Below are 26480 nucleotides of genomic sequence, written 5' to 3'. Positions count from 1 at the left end.
AAAGGCCTGGTATTTGTGTCCCATTCCCAGAGAGTCTGATTTACTTGGTCTGGGGTAGGACCTAGGCATCGGGACTTACACCTGTTCCTCAGGTGGATACTAAAGTGTGGCTGAAGTTGTGAACCACCATTATAAACCCTGTCTCTGAGCTCATAAAATAAGGGATGTTGATTTTTCTCTTATCCTCCAGTTCTACCACACTTAGCTGAAAAGTAGTCTGTGACTGATATAATGTATTTGATTTACTTCAGCTCTTAACAGTTTTCTCTCTTTCCTTTTGTTTCAGCTGTGTGGAGCTGATTGTTGTGGAACAAATGAATAAATATAAGGCTCGTCTCAAAGACATTAGTAGCCTGGAATTTGCTGAAAATAAAGCAAAGACCAGGCTATCACTGATTCGTAGATCAATGGTAAGATGCAGGACATAGAATCACAGGGGAAAGTGGGCGACTTCCTTGGAGTTTCAGTGCACATTATGATGTGTGGAGAGAGATTATTCTCCAAATCTTTTTCACACAGAGCAAGTGAAAAAAAAAATCACCTGTCTCAGGGTATAATGTTATGCCTCATGTTTGATCTTTTAACTATTTTTAGTTTATATACAATAAAATGTATATTCAATTAAATGTGAAGAATTTTATAAATCAAGTATTTGGATAAAATGTTGGTGGTTTAATAAGTTGCCCTGTTTTCTTTTCCTGTTCTTTCTATGAAAACTTGACCCACCCTAACTTTTGGTTCTACTTCCTTCTACCATCTGTTCCCATCCTTAACCATGTCACTTTTGCTTATCCTGCCAGTACCTTCGGGGCCGCAGACAACTTAATCACTTACAAGGCTATGGTTCAATATGTTTACAGATTTCCATTATGGATCTGCTATTATCAAATAAAGATTTGCTAGATTTTGAAGAAAAGCCGTACAAAAATGATAATTAATTTCTTCCATTTGGCCACTTTTCTGTTTAATATCTTCCTTTGTAACCAGTGACCTATATGTAAATAACTCCATTTCACACTGATCCATAATCAATAGGGTCTAGGTAACTGGAAACTTACTACTGCATTTAAGTTTAATTATTGCCCATTTAATACCCTTTCCCTGAATTGTAAAACAAAACTGTATTAGTGAACACCCATTCAGATCCCCAGTAAATCTCTAAAGAGAAGCAAGCTTCCCCACCATCAAGCCCATGCTTTTGCAGGGGCCCAGCAATACTTCCGCTATACTTCATAGTTTATCCTTAGATTAGCATAAAGTAACTCTGTTTCTTCCTTTACTGTTAAACTGCCTGGCACAGGACAAGTGCCCAACAAATGTCTGTTGATTAAGTTAGTGAAGGGTGTTCTCTAAACAAACATAAACACAATTTTTCCAGCCAGTAAAGGTATTCAATAAAGCTCATCGCAAAACACATTCTAAATTTTCTCCCCAGCAGATGAAAACAGAAACCCCATTTAAAAGTGAAACCCTTTTTGTAGTATGAATTTTTAAGAACTCAGTTCTGAGAGATCCAAGTTAGCAGTTACCCATCCAGGGAAGAAAGGAAGAGACTTGTTTACTATAAATCTAACTTTTCACAGCAGGTAGACAAGCCGTGCTTTTTTGCTGATGCTGGCAGAAGACGGATATATTCATTCCATTGAGAGATTAAACCTCTTTAATGGGGCGATGACATGTACATTCTAACCATTCTGCTTTCCTTTTTCATGTCCTTCCTAATCCAGAAACCTGTACTAATTGCAGTTAGATTTATGAGCATTACCCGCAATTCAGTCTCGGTATGTATTAATATTGTAATGTGTCACAGCCACTTTACATTATCATCTCTCATGCATCCAGCAGGTTCTGCTCTGTCTGTCATCCATGCCTGTCCACCCTCCATGTGCAGCCCCAGTTCAGGTCCCCACTTCCTGTTCAGCCTTCACGTGCTTTTCTCTTACTCTCTTTAGAATCTTTATTTTCTTTCCTCTGTATCATGCTTTTGTCCATTTATAATATTCTGGTTTTTCCTCTTTGTCAGATAAGCCCTCTTTGTAGATTTCTTTGGTGTGATTATTGAAAGGTGAACATTGAAGCAATGAGGTGTCAAAATTTCTGCTCTATAAAGCTGTGTTCTCATCAGTCTCCTCCCTTACTACTTGAAAAACCTTTTACTGTTATTATCATCCCTCGATCATTAGAAATGCTTATTTACCCACTCTTATCTGTGACTTTGTTGTCCTTCCTAGAGGTAGAAGTATGGACTTCTTATCTACTTAGTATTTTTTAGACAGAGCTGCAAGTAGTAGTGAGCCTGTCGATCGACTGGTTCTAGACTTAAATAGTAATAGTAGAGTAGAGCTCATACCAAAATTTCACACATGCAACAAAAGAATGAAGAGATGGAACACCAGTATATATGGAAACTAATTTCAGAGACTGTCCATCTTTGTGTAACCAGTTTGTTGAAGATCTCGATTTGCTGGGATATAATATAAATCAGTTTTGCTTTTTATCTAGTAATTGGCCTTCCAACTCTGCTGTATTAAAATCCCCTTTCCTACTGGATATATTCAAGTACCTTAACACATCTTGTCATTTTTTCCATAATTTTTAAATGTTCTAGTCTCAATCTATTTTTTAAGACTAGTGAAGTCACTCAGTCATGTCTGATTCTTGGCGACCCCATGGACTGGTAAACCTACCAGGCTCCTCGTCCATGGGATTTTCCAGGCAAGAGTACAGGAGTGGGTTGCCCCCATTAAGCCTAAGTTCTCTTCATATTATAGCATCAGTCACAGGCTTGATCCAGTACTCTTATCACTTTTCCCAGATTAGAATAGACCTTAATCTGGGGCTGAAACTTTAGGTCACAACACTTCTGCCTTCCCTCTTTCCTGTGCTGTTTTATCCTCTGGTGTTGAAACTGGGAGGAGTGATAGGGGAAGCAGAATTCTACATGATGTGCCAAGTATTGAGTCTTCTTGGTTATTCCAACACTACTATTCAGGTTCATTGTAGACAGGCTAATGAAGATGTGCTGACTGTGCTGACAGTGAGCTGAAGTCTGTCCTGTTTCCATAGGCATTGGCAATCTCCTTGCAAGATTTGGTTACATCTTCTGATTGATGGCATTCATACCATGTGTCTCTGATATGTGTGTCTTTTTTTTTTTGCCTCAAGACCTTACCCAATCAGATCTACCTCCCATGGCCAGTTCTAGGGCCTGCAGGCACACTGGGGAAAAGGTTGTATTTTTCATACCTCTTGGTCCCTAAGAAACTTAAGGTGGGTGATAGTCTTGCCTACCTTCCTATGTGACACTTGCCACACAGTCTCTCCCCACTCTCTTTTCCCGTAAGCATATTATAGAGTTGTAAATCGAGTAAGTCCTTTTGCCTATACAGACACCCAAACAGGGAATGAAATACCAGTCTGCCTTTCTTTCAGATGACTTCAAACTTGGATTCTTACCTTTTCAATTCGTTTATGACACTGCTTTTTTGCTATAAGAGGAGAGACAATATCCTCCTTTCATAAACATTATGTTCCTCTCAAAGTCCAATAACCCCTCTTTTTTTAAAAAGCCTCTTTAGATATAATATATTGAAGGAAAGGTGCTAGAATATTGATGACAGTGTTGGTTTAAAGAAAATGGAACTCTCAGTAAGCCCTAAGAGGAGAAGCCAGTTATTGTTGGGCTCCTTGAAACTATAAGAGGGGGTATTTAATTATCCTCAGCTTTTGACCTTAGGGTACAATTTGGGAACATGAGGAAAACTCCCACTTGCATATGCATCCTATTGCATATGCATCTAGCTGTAGAACAGGTGTTGGGTCCAGACTTAAGATCAGACTATGTCTCGTACGTATTTGGTATTCAATTAAGCAACTAAGGGATTTGAATCTGAGAACTGAATCTAGGAGAAAGAGTGATTTTTAGAAATATTCCACTACAAATAAACTAATCAAAGTCAGTAGTAATTCATGTCTTCATAGGTGGAAAAGTTGCTATCTGTAATTAAATACAGTAGTGACTTTTCTTAAGTGGAATGAAGTGAATTTGGTATGTTATTGCTAATGTGAAAAGTCATTTGGGTTGGGTATTAAAAGAGGAGAAATAATTTACAAATGGAGAGAAGAAAGGGGAATGACAATTCCAGAGGCAGAGAAGCACGAAACAGATATGACTACCTTGTATAGCTAGAGCTGGGCAGGTTGTGTGGATGTGGAGAAGAATTTGGAAAGTTGGAACTGAAACCAGACTTGCAGCATTAAAATTTTTGAATTCTCTGATTTTGAAGCCTGGGAGCTATGGAAAGGTTTTGAAGTAGGAGAACGTTACCATCAATTCTTTTTGAAAAACAACTGGTAGCATTTTAAAGAAGAAAGGATTAGAGATGGGCAAAACTAGCAGCCTTTATCAGTTAGGAGACTCTTGACTTATAGATAATCAATATGTGCCCCTTCACTAAAAATAGGTTGAATCCTGATCATTCCATTTTGAAATGTTTCTACTACCATGTACTTTCATGTAATTAGATTTGTGTAGTATAAGCTAGGCTGTTCCCATACTAGGATTTCAGAATATGATGTACTCACAGTCTATCCAGTTATGTCTCTTAATATAACAAATTAGGTGTTTTTGTAACTTATTTATATTATAATCTAAACATAAGTATTGATTTAATATTATTTAAACTAATTAATATGAAGAATAGAATTTGAAATAACGTTTACTAATCTGTCAAACCACCTCACAAATTATCCTGTTGAAAGATGCTACAGAAGTTTTCACAGCCAAACAAGTTTGGGATATAATATGTATCACTTCTAAAACTTTAACTGTAGAGTACTTTCTTCATAATGGGTCTAGTTTAATAAGAGTTCTAAAAAAGGCATTTTAAAAACAACATTCTAGTTTTTAAAAATAGTATCAGTTGCTATTTATGTACTTATTTGGAATTTTGAAATTGCTCTTAATCTTCAGGGTTTCTTGCTGCACTCATAGCAGTTGGCAGTGCGTGTGAATCTTGCATCATCTAGGGCTTTCTGAAGAGCTTGCCTGCATGTCTCTGTTAGAAATGGGCATACCTGCAATTCTGTATATCAGTGTGGTCTACAGGATAAACTTGGCAATTGACTACAACCAAAGAAGCAAGAATGCCCTTCCAAAAGTGAAGTGTTACTAATTGAAAAGTTAAGAATCAGTTGAAATGTGGCAGCTTTGAAGAGCTCCAAAGGAAAAAGATACTCAGGTGTGGACTTGACTCTGGGCAAGTGTTCCTATCATTTCCTTATGTTAGTGCACAGTGTCTGAGTCTACTCTTCACATTCAGGTGACCTGACGTACAAAGAATTAGATCCACAGAATGAAGATTTTCTGAGAATATAGAACTGTTCTTACTGTTTCTGGTACTGACCAGAAGGTAGTTTTGTAGTGTTAATCTTTTTTTTTTTTTTTTAAGATATAGTTGCTATATAACATTGGTAATTAGTTGTAGATGTAGCACATAATGATTTGATATATGTTATTAATATATATTGTGAAGTGATTATCACAATAAGTTTAGCTAAGCTTTGTCACTACATATAGTTAACAATTTTTTCTTGTGATAAGACCGTTTAGGATCATGGTTAGATAACACCACCACTGGAAGACCCTGGCTCTTTCTATTCCTCCAGAACCCTCTTTCAGAGATCACGATGGTATAGGCAAGAGGCAGGACTTGAAGATCCGCATACAGGAAGCGTGTAGCACCCATGCTGAGGAAAATTCGGCCAAGGACCTCTTCGGCATAGTAGGCAAGAGGAGAACAGTGTTTGTGCTTTTTGTGTGTATTGTGAAAGCAGCATCTCTTTTGAAGCCTTGAAATTGTCTTATTCTCTCAGATGTGGACAAACAGGAAAAAGATTATGTAGGGAATTCTTTTAGGAATAGGAGTGGAAGAACCACAGTAATATCTGGCAAGGGTGTTTTTTCAAGAAACTTGAAAATTAGGTTTGTGGAATAAAAGGCAGAAGTTATGGAGTAAGGAAATATAAGAATTGCATGATCTTGGCATGGTAGGATTATATGTGAGAGAAGAGAAGATGAAGATTTACAAAACAGTAGAGTGAGTGATCCAGGGGTGTTGAGTGTTTAGAGAATAGAAAGTAAGGAATATTAGACAAGAAAGGGTGATGGTGGCTCCCTCTGCATTTTATTTGCTGCAAGAGCTACCATTTGCATTCTAAAAATTGATTGTTAAATAGTCTCATTTCATTCTTGTATCTCCTTTTTTTAAAAATTCATATTTAAAGCTTAAAAACTAGCTCTTTTGTATAATTCAGTTCGTTGCTCTGTCGTGTCCAGCTCTTCACAATCCCATGGACTGCAGCATGCCAGGCTTCCCTGTCCATTCCCAACTCCCAGAGCTTGCTCAAACTCATGTCCATTGAGTTGGTGATTGCCATCCAACCATCTCATTCTCTATCGTCCCCTTCTTCTCCCACCTTCAATCTTTCCCAGCATCAGGGTCTCTTCCAATGAGTCGGTTCTTCGCATCAGGTGGCCAAAATATTGGAGTTTCAGCTTCAGCATCAGTCCTTCCGATGAATATTCAGGACTGATTTTCCTTTAGGATTTACTGGTTTGATTTCCTTTCAGTCCAAGGGACTCTCAAAAGTCTTCTCCAACACCACAGTTCAAAAGCATCAATTCTTTGGCCCTCAGCTTTCTTTATAGTCCAACTTCACATCCATACATGACTGCTGGAAAAACCACAGCTTTGACTAGGACAGACCTTTGTCAGCAAAGTATGTCTCTGCTTTTTAATACGTTGTCTAGGTGGGTCATTGCTTTCTTCCAAGGAGAAGCACCTTTTAATTTTATGGCTGCAGTCACATCTGCAGCAATTTTGGCCAGGAAAATAAAGTCTCTCACTGTTTCCATTGTTTCCCCATGTATTTGCCATGAGGTGATGGGACTGGATGCCATGATCTTCGTTTTTTTAATGTTGAGTTTTAAGCCAACTTTTTCACTCACCTCTTTGACTTTCATCAAAAGGCTCTTTAGTTCCCTCTTCACTTTCTGCCATAAGGGTAGTGTCATCTGCATATCTGAGATTATTGATATTTCACCCAGCAATCTTGATTCCAGCTTATGCTTCATCCAGCCCGGCATTCCACATGATAAGTTAAATAAGCATGGTGTCAATTTACAGCCTTGATACACTCCTTTCCCAATTGGAACCAGTCAGTTGTTCCATGTCCTATTCTAACTGTTGTTTCTTGACCTGCATACAGATTTCTCAGGAGGCAGGTGAGGTGGTCTGGTATTCCCATCTCTTTTAAGAAATTTTCCACATTTTGTTGTGATCCACAGTCAAAGGCTTTCACGTAGTCAATAAAGCAGAAGTAAATGTTTTTCTGGAACTCTCTTGCTTTTTCTATGATCCAACGGGTGTTGGCATTTGATCTCTGGTTCCTCTGCCTTTTCCAAATCCAGCTTGAACATCTGGAAGTTCACAGTTCACATACTGTTGAAGCCTGGCTTGGAGAATTTTGAGCATTACATAATATAATAAAAGTATTATACTTTTGTATAATAGTTAATGCTTTTAAAGAAACAGTTTTCTAATTTCTCACCAAACTTGAAAAATAAACTACTTTGTATTTAGCATTTTTAAGTCACTAAAATTGTTTTTTCTCTTATATGATATCTTAAAATTAGGCATTTGATAAACCTAAGATCTTATGTTTCTACATAGAAGACACTTTGACATACATGTTTCATATAGTTTGCGGAAAAATTTGAACAGTAGGGTAAAGTGCAAAAAGCAAGAAGAAAATCACAATTTTATGTTAATATTTTAGAATACTTGTATCTCCCTTGGACTTTTCCTTATGTATATTTAGTGAAGTTATGACAATCCTAAGGTATTCACAGTTTAATATTTCGTTTATTATTTAGGAAGATTTTTATAGAGCTAAAACATGATTCACTTCAGTATTGTAAACCCATTTAATATTTTAAACTTTACTAAGTAAAAATGAGATTACCTTCAGTATGTTCTTCAGAGATACTTCTCTTTTTAGACAACACTTTAGACACTTACTTCTTATCCTTTTCTGCAAGATGAGATCTGTCCCCCTACTCTTTGATTCAATTTCATTTATTCTCATTCTTTTTTTTTTTTTTTTTTAAACTAAGTATAACACAGTTCACCTATGTTTTAGGCACTTGTGCTAGGTGCTGGTGGTATAGAGAAATTAGTATTCTAGTAAACAAAGATACAAATAATTGCAGTTCAGTTTGCTAAATCTCACCTTGTCTGTTCAAAAAGCTGTAGGAAAGCAGAGAGCTGGATAACTTAATGCCTGAGAAAAACTGAACAAACTTCAATGGCTGGAATATAAGATTTCTTGGTAAGAATGAAGGAAGGGGAGCATGATAAGATGTAATGAATTAGCAAGTAAGTTTTTGGGTTCTTAAACTCCAGGACTAGTAATTTGGATCTGTTCCTTTTAGGTCAGGAGAGGCCATCAGGTTCTAAGAGTTTCCTCTTTTAAAAACACCAGACATAAAGTTTCAAAGAGGAATTTTACCAACCCTTTAAAAATATAATATAGTTTAAGGTATTCCAGTGCTGACAGGAAGGGTATAACATTATGAAAAGAGTGTAACATTGGAACTTATTAACATCCCCCCCAAAGAAAAAGAAAAAAACTAATACAAATTTTATGTACAAGTTTTTAAAAGCAGAACAGTATAGAGTGGGCTCTTGAGTAAACTTTTGTGTTTAAATCTCAGCAGCATTTTACTAGCTATTGTAACATGGTCAAGTCATTTAATCTCCAAGCCTCAGTTTTATCATATATAAATTGGGGTTAATAGTACCAAACTCAAAGATTAAATGAGTTTGTATTTGTAAGCCATAGAACAGCACTTGATACATATATATATGTATACTTCTACATATATGTCTTTATATATGCACATATATGCATATGTACAAATACATATTGATATGTATGTATAGCAGTAAAACATTTGATATATAATTTCAGAACTGCTACATCTGTGAATATTAATCCAAAAATCCCAAGTTAAAATACTATCAAGCGTAACTCAGTGGCCCATAAACCTAAACTTTGACTAAGTGTGATTTAACCGAGGAATGCAAGAATGACTTTAATAGCATAATTCACCATGTTACTCAGCAGGGAAGGGCACAGGAGATACAGGAGATGCAGGTTCAATCCCTGGGTTGGCAAGATCCCCTAGAGGAGAAATGGCAACCTACACCAGTATTCTTGCCTGGGAAATCCCATGGACAGAGGAACCTGGTGGGCTGCATTGGGGTCACGGGGTCACAAAGAGTTAGACAAGACTGAGCGACTAAACACAACACACACACACAATTGATCTGTAGGGAAAAAAATCAAATTATATTATCCTTATAGATATTTAAGAAGCATTTGATATAATTATATAGATATTATTTTTCAAATCTTATTAAAATATGGTGATATAGCTGTAGTTTCATAGCATGATAAATATATCTGTTCCCCTCCCACCCCCCAACAAGTATCTTGCTTACTGGAGAAACATTGGAAGCTTTCTAATTAAAATTAGGAAAAGCCAGTTACCCTCATTGTCTGTTAGCCTCACTATTATTTGACCTTGTTTTGGAGGAACTAGCTAGTGCAATTAGATAATAAAAGGAATCAAAGATATAAATGTAGAAGAAAAGGTAAAATTATCACCATTTCATTATTATTATATACATGCAGAACTCAAAAAATCAGCTCAAAAGCAGTTACAAATGATAGAGTATCTGGGTACAATGAATGATTTTGTAGTACCAGTTGGATGATATAAGGGAAGAAGAATACTCACACATACATTGTATTAGCATGCACATACATTCAAAACAGCAACATAAAATACCAAGGAATATCTTGAACAAAGAAATCTAGAATAAGAAATGTTGAAGATTCATATAGAGAAAGTCTTAGGCCCCAAGAATTACAAAAGATTTAAACAAATAAATGATTTGAAAATGAAGACTGAATTTATAAAGGTTGTCAGTTCTTCCCAATTCATCTATTCATTTATTGTTGTAACACCCAACATGATGGAGAGAGGATCTGTTGCTGCTGCTGCTGCTGCTGCTAAGTCATTTCAGTCATGTCCGACTCTGTGCGACCCCAGAGATGGCAGCCCACCCGGCTCCCCCGTCCCTGGGATTCTCCAGGCAAGAACACTGGAGTGGGTTGCCATTTCCTTCTCCAATGCATGAAAGTGAAAAGTGAAAGTGAAGTCGCTCAGTCGTGTCCGACCCTCAGCAACCCCTGGACTGCAGCCCACCAGGCTCCTCCATCCATGGGATTTTCCAGGCAAGAGTACTGGAGTGGGGTGCCATCGCCTTCTCCAATCTACTTTATAAATAGTAGTGTATATATATATCAATTCCAATCTCCCAGTTCATCCCACCCACCCTTCTTCCCTGGTATCTATAAGTTTGTTCTCTATGTCTGTTTCTGTGTTTGCTTTGCAAATAAGTTGGTGTGTACTATTTTCCTAAATTCTACTTACAAATGACACTGTATGATGTTTTTCTCTTTCTGCCTTACTTTACTCTGTATAACTATCTCTCAGTCTATCCATGTCTCTGCAAATGGCACAATTCCATTCTTTTTTATGGCTTAATAATACTCCATTGTATGTAAGTTTCACATCTTGTATATCCATTTCTCTGTTGATGGACATTTAGGTTGCTTGCCTGTCCTGGCTATTATAAATAATGCTGCAGTGTACATAGTGATTTGATATTTTTATACATTACAAAATGACCACCATTATTAGTCTAACCTGTCGCTGTACAGAGTTTTTAATATTACAGTATAATTGACTATAGTCCCCATTACATCCTTGTGACTTATTTATTTTATAAGTTTGTACCGCTTAATCTCCCTCACCTGTTTAACTCATCCCTCTCCTCTTTGGCAACCACCAGTTTGTTCTCTGTATCTATTAATCTGTTTGTTTCATTGTGACTGTTTTTATATTTCACATATAAGTGAAGTCATGCATTACTTGTCTTTTTCTGTTTGACTTATTTCAGTTAGTATAGCCTAGGGCCATCCATGTTGTTGCTAATGACAAGATTTCATTCTTTTCTATGACTGAGTAATATTCCTGTGTGTGTGTGTGTGTACGTGTATGTGTACCACATCTTCTTCATTCTTCTGTCAGTAGGTACTTAAGTTGCTTTTTATATGTGGACTATTGTAAATAATGCTGCAGTGAACATAGGGGTGTATAGATCTTTTTGAATTAGTGTTTTTGTTTTCCTATGATAAATACTAGGAGTGGAATTGTAAGATAATATGGTAGTATTTTTAATTTTTTGAGGCACCTTCATAGTATTTTCCTAGCAGCTGTACCAATTTACCTTCCTACCAATAGTGCACAAGGGTTTTCTCCATATCCTCACCAACACTTACATGCTATCTTTTGGATAATAACCATTCTGACAGGTGTGAAGTGATAGCTCATTGTAGTTTTGATTTGCATTTCTCTGATGATAGTGATGTCCAGCATCTTTTCATGAGTCTTTGGGCCATTTATATGTTGTCTTTGGAAAAAACGTATATGCGGGTGCTCTGCTCATTTTTTAATTAGGTTGTTTTTGTTTGAAGTTGAGTTGTATGGGTTCTTTGAGTATTTTGGATATTAACTCCTTGTTAGATATATCATTTGCAAATATCTTCTCACGTTCAGTAGGCTACCTTTTAATTTTGTTGATAACTTCCTTTGCTATACAAAAGCTTTTTATTTTCATGTAGTCCCATTTGTTTATTTTTGCTTTTGTTTCCCTTGCCTGAGGAGACATATCCAAAAAATATTACCACCACTGTCAAAGAGTGTACTGCCTGTGTTTTCTTCTAGGAGTTCAGGTCTTACATTTAAGTCTTTAATGCATTTGTATTATTTTTGTATATGGTTTGAGAAAGTTTTATTCTTTTGCGTGTAGCTGTCCAGTTGTCCAACAATTTGTTGAAGAAGCTGTCTCTTCCTCTTGTTTCTCCTTGCCTTCTTTGTTGTAGATAATTAACTATAAGCATGAGTTTATTTCTGCATACTCTGTATCTGTTCTATTGATCTATATGTCTGTTTTCCAGTACCAAAACTGTTTTCGTCAGTGTAGCTTTGCAGTAAATTTTGAAAATTAGGAAATGTGATACTTCCAGTTTTGTTTTTCTTTCTCGAGATTGGTTATTTGGAATGTTCTATGTTTTCATACAGATTTTAGAATTATTTGTTCTAGTTCTGTGAAAAATTTCTTAGGTGTTTTGATAGGGATTATATTGAATCTGTAGATTGCTTTGGATAGTGTGGTGATATTAACAATACTAATTTTTACAGTCCATGAACATGGTATTTGGTTGGCCAAAAAGTTCTTTGGTTTTTTAAATAAAAATAAAAGGCACATCTCTAATTTTCACCAAAAAACTTTATTGAACAACACATTTACCATTTTGTTCCACTACTTTCTGCCATTTTACAGGCAACTTCATAATTCCATCTTGCCAAAACTTATCTTCTTGAGCAAAGATTCCAGATGTTTTTCATGAAGTGCTGCCTTCAGTTGGTCTAATTGGGAGCAGTATTGTTGGAATTAATGGTTTTCTAGAAGGAGTTCAATATAGAGCACTCCCTTCCAGTCCCACTATATACACTACATCACTTTCTTTGGATGAAGACCAGCATTTGGTATGGTAGTGGTGGTTCATTTCACTTGTCCCACAAACTCTCCATCCTGTATTATTGTACAGTATACACATCATCATCCATCACAGTCTGCTTTAAAAACTGCATATTTTCTTTATGTTTCAGGAGAGAATTGCATGCAGAAATACAGTCAAAAGGGGTTTTTGTTTGTTTGTTTGTTTGCTTAACTTACGTGGAACCCAAACATCAAATTGATTTGCCAAGCTGTGCAAATGATTCCAGTGTTTGATTTAGATATTTGAGTATGTCAGCTATCTCCTGCATGGTATAACTTGATTATTCTCAATTAATGTGTCTGTTCACTGTCAACTTCAACTGATCTACCTGACTATGAGCTTAATTGCCCTTTCAGATGAAAAAGGTTATCAGCTCCACCTTTTCTATAAAATGGAAACAAATACATAATGGGAAGTGTAAAAGGATACATCTTTAGGGGAAAAAATAGGAACAAATGAAAAAGGGGAGCAAAAGGAAAACAGGCTGAAGTGGCTACCCAAGAAACTAAAAACACTCACGTTAGGGTAACACAGACACTGAAACCAAATGTGATCGAATTAATATAATTTATCAAGTCAGTGGGCCCTATATTGTACATCTTGTACAATCCAGAATTATTTTTTAGATCAGTTTTTTTAGACTTTTTATTTTATATTGGAATATAGCTGATTAACAATGCTGTGATAGTTTCAAGTGAACAGCAGAGGGACTCAGCCATGCATATACATGTATCTATTTTCCCCCAAACTCCCTCCCATCCAGGCTGCCACATAACATTGAGCAGAGTTCTCTTGTGCTTATAGGTAAGACTTTGTTGGCTATCCATGTAAAATTCAGCAGTGTATATATGTTGCATTTTTTAAAAATGCGCTCTTTTAGAGCTCTAAATACATGTGTGTTGGTTTTTTCTTTCTTTCCCAGTGTGTTATGTGCTTAATTGCTCAATCATGCCCAACTCTTTGCAACCCCATGGACTATAGTCCACCAGGCTCCTCTGTCCATTGGGATTCTTCAGGCAAGAATACTGAGTGTGTTGCCATGCTCTCCTCCAGGGAACTTCCCAAGCCAGGGATTGAACCCAGGTCTCCCCCTATGCAGGTGTATTCTTTACCATCTGAGCCACCAGGGAAGCCCCCCAGTGTATATAGTGAGATTTAATTGACATACAACATTGTGTAAATTTAAGGTGTACAGCATGATGATTTGATATATGTATATATTATGAAATGATTGTCATAATGAGATAAGTTAACACATTCATTACTTCATATAGTTGCTTCTTTCTTTTTTTATTTTTGCTGTTGACAACATTTAAGATTTACTCTGTTTAGCAGCATTTAAATATGCAGTACAGTATTGTTAAACTGTAGTCAGCATGCTGTACCTTATATCTCCAGAACTTATTATCATATAACTGGAAATTTGTACCCTTTGACCACTGTCACCCGTTTTCCCTGGAAACCACCAATCTACTCTGTTTCCATGAGTTCAATTACAAATATGTATTTTAAGAAGAAGGGATTCCACCTCCTCCGATCTTGAAAGGGTGAAATCAGTGCTAGTTTATTTTTCTTTACAAACTGAAAATAGTTAACTCTCCATAAGCATGGTAACATCTTACACCAGATCCTTGATCTTGGCTTTCTGTCATAATTGCTTTTCCTAGTAACTGTTGATAAGAGGTTGGAAATCTGAATATTGTGTATGATATTATATCATGGATTAGTGAGACTTTAGACTTAATACTCATCAACACTTAAAAGTATAGTTAAAAATCTTAATTTTAGAAAGTTTTTCTTTAAAGTTTAAGCTGAAAGTCACTGGGATAACTGTTCAGAAAAGGATTTACAATATGTTTTTATAGATCTTTCAGTAAGTGTAGTAAAGTATACATTGTTCCATGACTATGTGATCAATCAAAACCAATAAAATCCCTATTATGATAGAAAATATACTCTGATCTTGGAGTAGAGGAGGTTTTTCTATTATATAAAACTATTAAAAGTTGATAGGTTCATTGGCATAGTTATCAAGTTATGCATGACAAAATGACCATAGCAAAGCAAAAGGGAAATAATATACCTTAGGAATATTTACAAATCATATCACAAAGTCTAATTTTCCTTAGTTAATGAGCAAAAACCCCTATAAATAGATAGGAGAAAGACCAGCTATCTAGTGGAAATGAAAAGAGGTTACTATAAACCACTTCTTAGAGTGTTAACTGCTTTTTCCAGGGAGTCCACGAGGTCAAATGTGTTTTTATCATAATGCAGAGAAAATATTTGCCTTTTTCAGTCTATTGAATGTAAAAGAGCAATTATGAGTAAAACACTTGAAAAGAATATATATTAAATGTTGCTATAAAAAAACTCATTAAAAAAACTTTGTGCTTATTATGGAAAAGTTGGGAGGTACAGAAAAGTATGGAGAATAAAGGATATTATTCCACTTGGGAAATACCTTGATGTATTTGCAGATTTTAAGAGAACCTATGATATACTTATTTATGGCCTAGTTCTTAGGCCATAAAATAATTAATATATTTATTATTATATAAATATATAAATATATGTATATATTATATAAATAATATAAATATAAATATAATAAAATGTTAATAACACAGTATTAACATTTTCCCATGTTTCTAAAAGCTCTATGTAATTAACTTTAAGATTTACTTTCTCTGACCTTATAAGAGAACTCTGGGCTGTAGGAGTTCTTTCTTAATTTTTATTTAATCCTATCTTAAGAGAGAGAGCATACCTAGAAAGATTGATTTTCTTCAGCTCTGTTAGTGATTCTTAACTAACCCATTGTGAGGTACTTAGGTGGCCAGGTGATGGTATGAACTCAGAACACAGGCAGCTGTTTTATTGATACTGGGAAGTGAATACTAGGGATAAGCTCAGATTTTTTCCAGCTCCCTGAGGCTTTTATATCACATTAAGTTTTAGTTGTTCATTTGGCTTCATTAAAATAGTCAAAATCGTATGTAATGAAAAGATGTCTTGGAGTTTATAATGTGATCCTGACCAGTCATAATGGACTTTAACACTCAAAACCCCATTCTCTGCCTCCATTCCACAATGCTGTCTTATCTGGGGTCATCCTTCATTAAATTGGCAGACTGATTTTTTTTTTTTTATTTGGAAGCTGATTACTTTACAATACTGTGGTGGTTTTTGCCATATATAGACATGAGTCAGCCACAAGTGCATATGTGTCCCCTCATCCTGAACACCCCCTCCCACCTCCTTCCCCACCCTATCCCTTTGGGTTGTCCCAGTGCACTGGCTTTGAGTGCCCAGCTTCATGCATTGAACTTGCACTGGTCATCTATTTTACATATGGTAATATACATGTTTCAATGCTATTTTCTCAAATCATCCCACCCTCGCTTTCTCCCACATAGTCCAAAAGTCTGTTCTTTACATCTGTGTCTCTTTTGCCATCTTGTATATATGGTCATTGTTACCATCTCTAAATTCCATATGTATGCATTAATATACTGTATTGGTGTTTCTCTTTCTGTATACTTCTGTATACTTCACTGTGTATAACAGGCTCCAGTTTCATCCACCTCATTAGAACTGACTCAAATGCGTTCTTTTTTATAGCTAAGTAATATTCCATTTTGTATATGTACCACAACTTCCTTATCCATTCGTCTGCCGATGGACATCTAGGTTGCTTCCACATCCTAGCTATTGTAAACAGTACTGCAGTGAACATTGGAATACAGTGTTCTTTCAGTTCTGGTTTCCTCAGTACGTATGCGAGCAGCGGGATTGCTGGGTCGTAGGGCAGTTCTGTTTCCAGTTTTTTTAAAGAATCTCCACACTGTTCTCCTTAGTGGCTGTACTAGTTTGCAGTCCCACCAACGGTGTAAGAGGGTTCCCTTTTCTCCACCACTCTCTCTAGCATTTACTGTTTGTAGACTTTTTGATGGCAGCCATTCTGACTGGCGTGAGTTGGTACCTACTTGTGGTTTTGATTTGCATTTATCTGTTGATGAGTGATGTTGAGCATCTTTTCATGTGTTTATTAGCCATCTCCAGTGAACTCCATGGCAGCCCACACTAGTATACTTGCCTGGAGAAACCCTGTGGACAGAGGAGCCTACTGGACTACAGTCCTTGGGGTCACAAAGAGTCGGACACGACTGAGCAACAAAGCACATTAGCCATCATATGTCTTCTTTGGAGAAATGTCTGTTCAGTTCTTTGGCCCACTTTTTGATTGGATCATTCATTTATCTGGTATTGATCTGCATGAGCTGCTTGTATATTTTGGAGATTAATTCTTTATCAGTTGTTTCATTTGCTATTATTTTCTCCCATTCTGAAGGCTGCCTTTTTTTACCTTGCTTATAGTTTCCTTCGTTGTACAAAAACTTTCAAGTTTAATTAGGTCCCATTTGTTTATTTTTGTTTTCATTTCCATTACTCTGGGAGGTGGGTCATAGAGGATCTTGCTGTGATTTATGTCAAAGAGTGTTCTGCTTATGTTTTCTTCTAAGAGCTTTATAGTTTTCTGGTCTTACATTTAGATCTTTAATCCATTTGGAGTTTATTTTTGTGTATGGTGATAGAAAGTATCCTGGTTTCATTCTTTTACAGGTGGTTGACCAGTTTTCCTAGTACCACTTGTTAAAGAGATTGTCTTTTCTCCATTGTGTATTTTTGTTGCCTTTGTCAAAGATAAGGTTTGTGGATTTATCTCTGGGTTGTCTGTTTTGTTCTACTGGTCTATATTTCTGTCTTTGTGCCAGTACCATACTGTCTTGATGTCTAGCTTTGTAGTATAGTCTGAAGTCAGGAAGGTTGATTTCTCCAGTTCCATTTTTCTTCTTCAAGATTGCTTTCTCTATTCGAGGTTTTTTGTGTTTCCATATATATGGTGAAATTTGATCCTTTGTGTTGAGGGCTTTCATAAACATATTCCTCACCTCTTGATCCCAGAACTAAAAGTGGAATAGCAATCTTGTCATCCTCCTGATTTTCATCCTGTTGCATGTTTTAGAGGGCATACGTTTGGAAGAATGAGCCTGAACGTCTTTAGAACTACCCTCCACTTTCACCTTGTCATTTGGGCTAGCTCAGCAGTTTCTGAGACAGATCTTCTCAAAAGATAGTAGTATTTTGCACACATAACTAGCTTTGAAGAGGAACTGGCTTTATTGAGAAATATGACACATATAGAAAAGGACGGAGACATATATACATGTCTTGATGAATTATGAGCATCCATGTACCACCCTTAGATCAAGATATAGAACCCCCAGAAGCTCTTATCTTTTTCTTTCCAATCATAATCCTTTCCCTCCCCCCAAAGTAAGCAATAATCTGAGTATTGTGTTAATCACTTACTCTGTTTCTTTGTTGTTTTCCCATTTAAGTGTGTATCCCTGAGCACTATAGTTCTGTTTTTAAGCTTTAATATAAATGGACTCATATAATAGGTATTTATATCCGATTTATTTCACTCAACCTTATATGTGTAAGACTTGTCCATATTATTGTGTTTCATTATAGCACATACTTGTTACTGTAATAGTATTTTAGTGTATGCTTATACCACAGTTAATCTATTCTAGTGTTGATGGACATTGGGCTTGTATTTTGGGGAATTATGAGTATGCTTCTATGAACATTCTGATACATTTAATTTTGATGGTGACATGGATGTATTTTTGTGGGGGTTATACAGGAGTGCAATACTATATCCTGGGTCACAGGATATATATATATATGTGTGTGTGTAAAAATTTGTTTTTCATCCTGAGTCCATAATGACAAACTTTTTTTCCAAAAGAGTTGTATTGTACTAGCAGTGCATGAGAGTTCCCAATTGCTTCACTTCCTTCCCAGCTCTTATATTGTCAGATTCTTTAATTTTAGCCATTTTAATGGGTGTATCATTAGTTCAGTTCAGTTCATTCGGTCACTCAGTCGTGTCCGACTCTTTGCAACCCATGAATCGCAGCATGCCAGGCCTCCCTGTCCATCACCAACTCGCAGAGTCCACCCAAACCCATGTCCCATTGAGTTGGTGATGCCATCCAACCATCTCATCCTCTGTCATCCCCTTTTCCTCCTACCCTCAATCTTTCCCAGCATCAAGAGTCTTTTCAAATGAGTCAGCTCTTCACATCAGGTGGCCAAAGTATTGAAATTTCAGCTTCAACATCGGTCCTTCCAATGAACACCCAGGACTGATCTTTAGGATGGACTGGTTGGATCTCTTTGCAGTCCCAAGGGACTCTCAAGAGTCTTCTCCAACACCACTGTTCAAAAGCATCAGTTCTTCAGTGCTCAGCTTTCTTTATAGTCCAACTCTCACATCCATACATGACCACTGGAAAAACCACAGCCTTGACTAGACGAACCTTTGTCGGCAAAGTAATGTCCTCTGCCTTTTTAATATGCTGTCTAGGTTGGTCATAACTTTCCTTCCAAGGAGTAAGTGTCTTTTAATTTCATTGCTGCAATCACCATCTGCAGTGATTTTGTGTCATTAGGGTTTTCATTTTAAATTTCTGTATTGTGACTCTAATGTGCTTAAGCACTTTTTCGTAAGTATGTTGGCAGTTTGGATATCCTCTTTTGATGGAGGACCTGTTCACAACTCTTGGTCATTTTTCTGATGGGGTTGTCTGCCCTTTTTCTGATTTGAAAGAGTTCTTAATGGATTCTGGATATAAGCCCTTTATTGATTACTTCCGTTGTGTAATTTCTTCTTCCACTATTAAAGGTGTCTTTCATTGAACAGGATGTTCTTAATTTTAATGTAGCCTAACTTACCAATCTTTTTCTTTAGACTAGTATTTTTAGGGTCATGTTTAAGAATTTTTTTTACAATCTTAAGTTATGAAGATAATCTTTATTATTGTGTACAAGCTTTATTGTTTCACCTTTCACATTTAAGTGTATAATCCACCTGAAAATATTTTTGTATATGATATAATGTAGGGAGTGGTCTTTATATTCATGGATCTCTTTCTTGTCTATTTTTACTGTCTTTTTATCAACACCACTATTTCAATTAGTATAGCTTTCTAAAAATACCTGCTAGAACAAGTCATTCTACCTTGTTCAATAGTGTTTTGACTATTCTTGGCTCTGTATATATTGCCATATAAATTATAGAATCAGCTTCACAAAATTGTCTTGGGATTTTTATTGATATTGATTATAGTATGTTTAGAATTTTTGCACCTTTGTTTGAGTAAAATTGTCCCTTAATAAACTTTCCTTTTAATGTCCTATGTTTTAATATCTAGTTTATGCTAGCCTCTAAAAATGAGTTGGAGAGTAGTCCTTTTTTATAATTTTTATTTATTTATGGATGTGCTGGGTCTTCATTGCTGTGTGGGCTTTTCTTTCTCTAGTTGTGGCGAGCAGGAGAGTAGTCCTTGTCTTTATTCTGTGGAAGAATTTGTGTTTATTTCTTCTTGTTTACTGGTGAAATCATCTAAGCTTCCAGTTTTCTGTCTATAAAGATGTTATTTATAGATTAAGTTTATAAACTTAATCACATTTTTTTTTTTCCTTGACAGTATTAGTTATTTGGACTTTTGGTAGAAATTTCTCCACTTTGTATAAAATTTCAGATTTATAACATAGAGTTGTTCATAGTAGCCTCTTATCTTTTTCATGTCTACTAGATTTGGATAGTGCCCCCTTTTTCATTCCTTGGTTATTTGTGATTTCTTTCTCTCTTATCAATTTTGCCAGCATTTAAAATTCTTTATTAGTTGTTTCAAAGAGCTGCGTTTGCCTTTGGTCCTCTTTTTTCTAGTGTTTATTTACTCTTTATTTCCTTTTTCTCTCATTGGGTTTATTTTGTTGTTCTTTCCCTAGTTTTCTAAAATAGATACCTTTTTTCTAAAGTTTTCTAAAGTACTTACCTTTTTAATTTTTAACCTTTTTTTTTCTAATGTATGCATATAAAGCTTATAACTTTTAAGATCAACAGGGTTAAACTGTATCCCACAGATTTTTATATTGTTTAGTTCAAAGACTTTTTAAATTCCTGTTGTGATTTCTTCTTTGGCTATGGGTATTTTAGAAGTCTATTTCTTTTTCTTTTTTTAAATTTTATTCAAGTATAGTTGATTTACAGTGTTGTGTTAATTTCTGCCATACAGCAGAATGACTCACTTATACACATATATCATTCTCATATTCTTTTCCATTATTGTTTTATCACAGAATATTGAATATAGTTCCCTGAGCTGTACAGTAGGGCTTTGTTATTTATCCTTCTTTATATAATAGTTTATATCTGCTAATCCCAAACTCCTAATCCATCTCTCCCTCACTGTCCCCCTTGGCAACCACAAGTCTGTGCTATGTGTCTGGGAATCTGTTTCTGTTTCATAGATAAGTTCATTCGTGTCATATTTTAGATTCCATGTATAAGTGATGTCATATGACATTTGCTTTTCTCTTTCTGACTTATTTCATTTAGTATAATAGTCTCTAGGTCCATCCATGTTGCTGCAAATTGCATTATTCATATATGTATCACATCTTCTTGATGCATAGATATGTGTTTCTTAAATTCTGCATACATAGGGATTTTTAGTTTTCTCTTTGTAATTGTACTATCAGAAAACTTACTTTAAATTACTTTTAAAGGTCAGATAAACTGTTTCAGAGAAAAATCTATTACTCTCTTTGCTGTGTGTGCTTTAAAATATCCTGTAGTTGTTAGGTCATGAATTCTATATGTCTATTAGATAACTTGTGTTTATTAAGTTGGTTAGGTATATTACTTTACTGATTTGTGTGTATACACTTGTTTTCTCTGTGCTGACATGGTATGTCTTTTACTCCTGCCTTTTTGCTTTCAGCCTTCCTGAATTTTGAATATTTTATATCCATGCCTTGTAAACTTACTATAATTGAATTTTCTTTTTTTAAATAAAGTCTGATAATCTTCAGGTTTTAACTAATGCATTTAATCACTTAATTTAATGTAATCACTGATGTATTTGGATTTAAATCTACTGTTTTATTTTGTGCTTTTAATTTTTCCTACCTGATATATGTTTTGTTTCTTTCTTACTGTTTTGTTCTTTTTTCCTTTTTCTTTTGACTACATATTGTATTCAATTTTTTCCTTAGTTTTAAAGTTTTATACTTTTTTACTCTTCTTTTAGTTTTCAGCTAAAGATTACAACAGGCATCTCTGATTTATCAAAGTCAGTTGGTGCTTTTATTTTTTCCTAGATAGGACAAGGTCTTTAATATGCTTTAGCTATTGTTTGATATATTGCTGTTGTTGTTATGCAGATGTTTTAAATTATCTATTTTAAATGCAATATATTATTCTTATGTTTTATGAAAATTCATTTAGACTTACATCTTTACTGTTTTAACTGCTTCATTTCTTTCTCCTTGACTTTTCTCTTTGGGTCATTTTCTGTCTGCCCTTCCTTTAGTGCAGATGTGCTGGTGACAGATTTCCTATCTTAGTATGTCTGAAAATGTCTTTATTTAAACTTCATTCTTGAAGGCTGCTTTTGCAATGTATAGAATTCTAGACAGGCAGTTACTTTTTCCTTTCATCTTTTGAAAATACTATTTGTTGTTTTTCTGACTTCCATTGTTTCCGTTGAAAAGTAAGCCTTGAATCAAATACTTGCTTCTTTGTTGCAGATACATTTTTTTTTTCTGACTTCTTTTTAGATTTTTTTTGCCTTTATTTTTTAGCAGCTGTCTCTAGGTATGGTATGGACTTCTTTTCATTGGACTGGCCAAAAAGTTCGCTTGGGCTTTTCCTATAACATCAGATGGAAGGACCCAAATGAACTTTTTGGCCAACCCAATGTTTATCTTTTCTAGAGGTTGAAGATTTTCTGCAGTCAGTAGGTTGATATCTTTAATTGGTTTTGAAAGATGTTCTGCTATCATTTCTTTCGTATTTCTCCTATAGGATCTCTCTTTCTCCTAGTAATCTTTTTGCATATGGTAGATCTTTTTATTGTGTCCTCTTTATCTTCTTTATTGAATTTTTATAGAAAAAAATGTGTTTTGTTTTCTCTGCTTGATTCTTATATTTTCTTCCGACCTATTCCAGTCCACTAGTTAAGCTATGTCTTTCTGTGTCTTTCAGCATGGTTACTTTGAGTCTGTTCTGAAAGTCACAATATCTGGTGTCATTGAGGGTTTCTGTTGTTTTTACTGGTTTCCATTTACATTGTCTTGTCTCCTTTTGTGCTTGCTTACTTTTTATTGTATGTGAGCAAAGTATTTTTAAAAATTATTTGTAAAAATATTTTGAAACCTAAGATGGTGTTATTTCCTCCAGTGTTTTCATTGTTTTCATGCCACGTTCTAGAACACTAGCAATCTGAGATTACTTGAATCCAATTTTAGGGATTACAGTTTTTTTGAACCATTCAGACAACTTGAAGCTAGCCTGCAGTATCTGCAATGACTATAATAATCTTCAATTTACAAAACCTTAGGGGTCCCAGCGTCAGGCATGCATGGAGTCCACACTCAACACCTGACTACAGCTCACACCCTTGCCTGGGTCTGGACTATTATTCTTACCCCAGGGCTTGGCAAATTTCTCTAAAGGACCATAGCCTAAATACTTGAGGCTTTGTGGAACATGGAAGCTGTCTGCAACTATCAGTGCTACCATTATTCTGCAGAAGAGCCATAGACAATGCATGAATTAATGAGCAGAAAGTATTTCAGTAAGCTTTATTTACAAAATCATGCAATTAGGACACATTTGGCCCAAAGGCCATGTTTTGCTGACTCCTGCTGTAGTCTGTCAGAAGCTCTGTTCAGACTCTCATCTGCCTCTTAAATATAAATTAGCCCTGAATACTGGGCCAACCTCTCTTTGGTCTGCCTTGTTAACTCTATAGCGCCTTTAAGAATCTGTTAGGTTTTTATGTTTGGTCCAGTTGTTCTCAGCAGGAGGTTTAATTGTCATTATCAGAGGCTAAAGTTACATACAAGTAACCAATTAAAACAATGAGATTATTCCCCCTCTGATCTCAAGAAGGAAGTTTCTTGAGTTGTTCTTAGAGAATATCTCTCACTAACACCCTATAATATATAAATGGTATTTAAAAAAAATAAAACTGAGTTTTAGGACCTGTTTGTATAGTCTTCCTGTAGAGCAGTGTTCCCTTCAGAACTTTGTTTGATGATAGAGATGCTCTATTTCTGCACTTTCCTTGTGGTAGTCACTACCACCTGTGGCTGTTGAACTTTTGAAATTTGGCTAGGGTGATTGCAGAGCTAAATTTTTACTTCTATTTAATTAAAAAAAGTTTTATTGGAGTTACTTGATTTACAATGTGTGTAGTTTCAGGTGTACAGTGAAGTGAATCACTTATACATATATCCACTCTTTTAAAGATGTTTTTCCCATATAGGCCATCACAGAGTATTGAGTAGAGTTCCCTGTGCTGTACAATAGGTCCTTATGAGTTATCTGTTTTATATATAGTAGTACACACATATGTCATATACACATATGTCAATTCCAATCTCCCAATTTATCCCTCCCCCACATCCCATTTAACTTTAATTTAATTAAAATTTAAATAGCCATGTGTGGATATTTAATTTGCAGGATATTTAGTTTTGCAGGAGATAGCTTAGATTAATAGAAGAATCTCATATCATTATAAAGATTAGGATTGATACATATATACTACCATGTGTAAAATAGCTAGTGGGGAAGTTGCTTTATAGCACAGGGAGCTTAGTTTGGAGCTCTGTGATAACTTAGAGGGGCAGAAGAGGGGAGGAGGGAGGGAGGTTCAAGAGGAACGGGAATATGTGTATACATATAGCTGATTCACTTCATTGTACAGCAGAAGAAACTAATACAACATTGTAAAACAACTATACCTTAGTTAAAAAAGAGAACCTCATCCCAGTACACGATGTGTTCTTACACTCCCACCCCCCTACATACCCATTTTCCAGTGCTCTGGCAAGAAATACTTAGCCTATAAATATTTTAGGTCTCATAGAATGTTTCCACTTATTCCCACCATTCACCAGGTGTGATGGAAATATTACACTTGTTATCCTAACTGGGCCAAGTAAAACTGATGGAGTCACTCAATTTACCTTTAACATGTATTTTTCTTTGCAGGGCAAGGGGCGTCTTCGTCGAGGAAACTATCCATGTCCATCCTCTCCTGCTGTGGTTCGGCTGCCTTCCATGTCTGATGTTACGGAAGAGACCTTGACTAGTGAGGTGGCCCTGGAGACTGACATCACAGAGCAGCAGCAGGCAGCTATGCAGCAGGAGGAGAGAGTCCTGACCGAGCAGATTGAGAATCTGCAGAAAGAGAAGTGAGTCGCTGGAAGGAAAGCGAGCAACCGTTACCTGTTTCCATTTTCTTCCTCCTGTCCTCTGTTTATTCTTCCTTATTGTGAGTCAGACTCTACGTCAGGGTACAGGGGATGTGGAGATGACAAGGACATGCTGTCTGTACTCACGTAGCAATGTGAAAGTTGTCACCTCAAGGAAGGATGCTGAAGAGCTAGGAGATCTGAAGCTGCTACAGTGGAGATTCTCAAAAGGCTGACTGGACAGGGTGTGTCGGTCTTAGCCCAGATTCTTAACAGGTCACCAGTCTTGGTGACAAATTTTTCTTTTAAAGGAGAAATAAAGATTCCCAGGCTAAGATGATTCAGAACTCCATGCTACTGCTGCTGCTGAGTCACTTCAGTCGTGTCCGACTCTGTGTGACCCCATAGATGGCAGCCCACCAGGCTCCCCTGTCCCTGGGATTCTCCAGGCTAGGAACGCTGGAGTGGGTTGCCATTTCCTTCTCCCAATGCATGAAATGTGAATAAGTGAAAGTGAAGTTGCTCAGTCGTGTCTGACCCTCAGCAACCCCTTGGACTGCAGCCTACCAGGCTCCTCCGTCCATGGGATTTTCCAGGCAAGAGTACTGGAGTGGGTTGCCATTGCCTTCTCCGTCAGAACTCCATAAAGGAACATTATTATCTGAAGATCAATATAACCATGGGGTCAGCAACTGGATGGTCAGGGTAAGGCAGCAACTCTTGGAGGTGCTGGGACACCAAGTAGGGAAATTGGTTGCAGTTGGGAGAGAGACAGATAAACCACTCTGTGACCTCTGCCATCCCTGGAGCAAGGATGGTAACACTACTTCTTGGGTATAATGTGACCATCCTGTGGTTCTCTCTGAAGGTACTGTGTACTGGTTGTCAGTGATGACTCAAGTTTTAAGAGGATTTTTGTTCATGAGTTCCAGGATCCCAGGTCTGAGAGCTTGATTCATGAGAGATTATGAGTCTTTTAAAGTACTTTTTGCTTGTCAGGATTGCTTCTAGAATTTGGACAAGCTGAAAAAGCAGCTAGGGCTCAGCTGTGCTGAACATGATAAGGTAAAAATGGTCTACTTTGATGAGCAGCTAGCTATTTGATACAAAAATGATCTGAAAAGAGGAGCTAATTCAGCTTTGATGAAAATTGCATGGGAACTATTGAAGGATGAATAGGAATTTGCCAGGAAGGTGAAAGTCCCAGAGAAAGGGAAATGTATGAACATAGTCTCAGAGGTGTGAATGTGCATTGCTTATGACAGTTGTCATTGCAGCAGTGAGTTGTTGGCGAGACTATCCTTGCAAAAATTGTCCATGAATCTCAAGCCAGGTATTGGAGGTATTAAAGGATGAACAGTTTAAAGCTGGGT

General features: G+C 36.2%; 1 protein-coding gene and 1 pseudogene across 1 annotated transcript in view; both read left to right on the top strand.

Annotated features, from left to right (window-relative positions):
* Positions 1-25516, top strand: part of LOC100847876 (unconventional myosin-IXa-like) — a 104281-nt pseudogene extending 78765 nt beyond the window's left edge.
* MYO9A (myosin IXA) overlaps positions 1-26480 on the top strand; it is a 388889-nt gene that overhangs the window by 166325 nt on the left and 196084 nt on the right.

Source organism: Bos taurus, chromosome 10, assembly GCF_002263795.3.
Source record: "Bos taurus isolate L1 Dominette 01449 registration number 42190680 breed Hereford chromosome 10, ARS-UCD2.0, whole genome shotgun sequence".
NCBI lineage: Eukaryota > Metazoa > Chordata > Mammalia > Artiodactyla > Bovidae > Bos > Bos taurus.
Note: the sequence above shows the minus strand (reverse complement) of the source record. Positions and strands in the feature narration are given on the sequence as shown.